A 2,685-nucleotide genomic window follows, 5' to 3' on the forward strand; every position below is an offset into this window, starting at 1 on the left:
CCGTCTCCAATTGGTTGATTGTGATTTCCTGAGGCACATAGGCTTTCTTCAGAATTTTCAATAAAGCCTCCCTATGACCCTCAGAACTCAACAACAGTGAAAGAATCGAGATCTTAGAAGGTGTTTGCTGCAAGTGATCCACCAATTTATACTCCGACTTTTTGATGATTCTCAGAAACTCTTCAGCCTCATCATCAAATTTGTTATCCGACCCCGCAGGCGCCGGTGTCATCACAGGAGTATTACCGCTATCTGCCACAGCCTTCCCCTTTGCCCTGGCTAAAGCCTCGGCCTTTTCCTTTTTATCTTTTTCTTCCTCCCCCCTCCTCAAAGCATCGGGAGCAAATAACCTTCCACTGCGAGTGAAACCGCTGGGACCGGCATTATCCACCTTTAGCACGGTGGTTTCACTAGCAGATTGTTCTTCCAACCTCTCACCATTACAATATACCTCTCCCCCATAATGCCATGGCACGGCATCCTCTTTGTCGTATGGAATCGGCCCAGGTACCGTGATGGTAACTGGAGCCTCCTCCACCAGGTTAGACAAATCAACCGGGTCATAGAAAATGGTTATGGTGGAGACCTCCTCCTTCTTCCCTTCAGACTTCTCGATCACAATCTCCCCATCGTCCATCAGCCCCTGGACATGCTTCCTCAGAAGCTCACAACCATTTGCAGAAATAGTGCACTCAGCACACTCAAACCCGCAGCCCGGGTAAACCCCATTTCTTAACAACTGCCTCTTGACCTCAGCCAAAGGCGTCTTCAGCTGATCAACATCAAATAGCCCAACTCGACTTTCCTCAGAAATTGCATTCACCCCCCTCTGACCATGCGCAGGCATGGGATTTGCGTTGACATTGGGAGATGGCGCAAAATTAATGGCTTTGGAATCCACCAGGTCTTGAACTGTGTGCTTAAAAGCTTTACAGTTCTCAATGTTGTGCCCTGGCGCACCCGAGTGGAATTCACATTTAGCATTCTCATCATAACTGGCTGGCCTTTGATCAGGTCTCAAAGGTGCCAGAGTTCTGGTCTGCACAAGGCCCAAATCCTGCAGCTTCTTAAACAAGAAAGCATAACTCACTGGAGGCCTATCAAATTGACGATCCTGCGCTCTGCCTCAGATCTGATAACCAGCCCTTTGTTGTCTCTGCTGAAAGGGTTGTTGCCTTTGTTGCTGTTGCTGCTGTTGTTGTTGTTGCGGTTGTGCTGAATGAGACTCAGCAGGAATTGTTACTGCAGCAGTGTGCTGGAAGTAACGTTCCCTACCGGGTCCGCGTTGAGCGTACACTGCACTGGTATCTCCCTCTTTCTTCCTCTGTCCACCATTGTTACCAAACGGCTTTTTCGACCCTGAAGAAGAAGAAGACGCACCCTGAATTTTGCCCAGCTTTAACCAACTCTCTATTCTTTCTCCAGCTACCACGATATCAGAGAAGTTGGTAACAGGACACCCCACCATTCGTTCTGCAAACGGCCCCTGCAGGGTCCCCATAAACAAATCCGACATCTCCCTGTCCACCAGAGGAGGTTGCACCCTCGCAGCCAGTTCTCTCCATCGCTGAGCATACTCCTTGAATCCTTCGTTATGCTTTTGAGACATACCCTGCAGCTGGGTACGACTCGGAGCCATATCAACATTAAATTGGTATTGCTTAAAGAAAGCATCTCCCAAATCTTGCCAGCTTTTGATATCGGACGATCTCAACTTGGTGTACCATTCCAAGGAGCCTCCAGACAGGCTGTCCTGGAAAAAGTACATCCACAGTTTTTGATCCGCGGTGTATGCTGAGATTTTGCGGACAAATGCCTGGAGATGAGTTTCCGGGCAGGAACTACCGTTGTATTTGTCAAAGGCAGGCGCTTTGAATTTCTGAGGAATCACAATCCCCTCCACCAGTCCCATGTTGGACATATTTACCACCCCAGGAGTGGCATAGCTTTCAAGCACTTTTATCTTTTCAGCCAGCAGCTGAATTTCCTTGTTCTGAGGAGGAATGTCATAAGGCACAAAAGGCTCATTTCGCATAGAGAACTGGTCAGCCTCTCTATCTTCCTCCTGATCTTCGTCAAAACCATAAAACGGAGGCACAAAGTTGTCTTTCGTATTCTGCCCCGGTTGGCCACCAACACCACCAGCATTATTCACCAGACCAACTGTTGTCCTCTTTCCACCATCACGAGATCCCTGCCCCTGGTTGGAGACTCCATCCAGGTTGACCCCACTGTTCTGAGCAGAAACCCGCTCGAGTTTCTCAACTTTATCCGCCAGCGCTTTCTGACCAATGGCAAAACCTTGCATTATATTGATCAGTTCGTTCATTTTCTCCTTCAGTTCCAGCATATCAGCACTGGGAAGCTCCATGAGTCTGGGAGTGTTTCTTCTTGTGTAATATCGGTGAGGGCGTGTTGAGCGCAAAGGTACTGTCCTTCGAGCGCGAGCAATGATTCCTGTCACAAGCAAGCACGTTAATAACAAACACCTGCAAAATAAAGCACAGTCATTATGATCAATGCATGGATGCAGTGTCTATTCATATGAAGGACACTTTGTCTCTCGATCCTGGCATCACTGAGACAAATAATAATCCGGCATCAATATTCTGATATTCAGCGTTTGATTTTATCGTGCAGATCGGAGATATGTGATTTAGCATGATACCCCCAACCATGTGTGTG

Source organism: Lathyrus oleraceus, chromosome 3, assembly GCF_024323335.1.
Source record: "Lathyrus oleraceus cultivar Zhongwan6 chromosome 3, CAAS_Psat_ZW6_1.0, whole genome shotgun sequence".
Taxonomy (NCBI): Eukaryota; Viridiplantae; Streptophyta; class Magnoliopsida; order Fabales; family Fabaceae; genus Lathyrus; species Lathyrus oleraceus.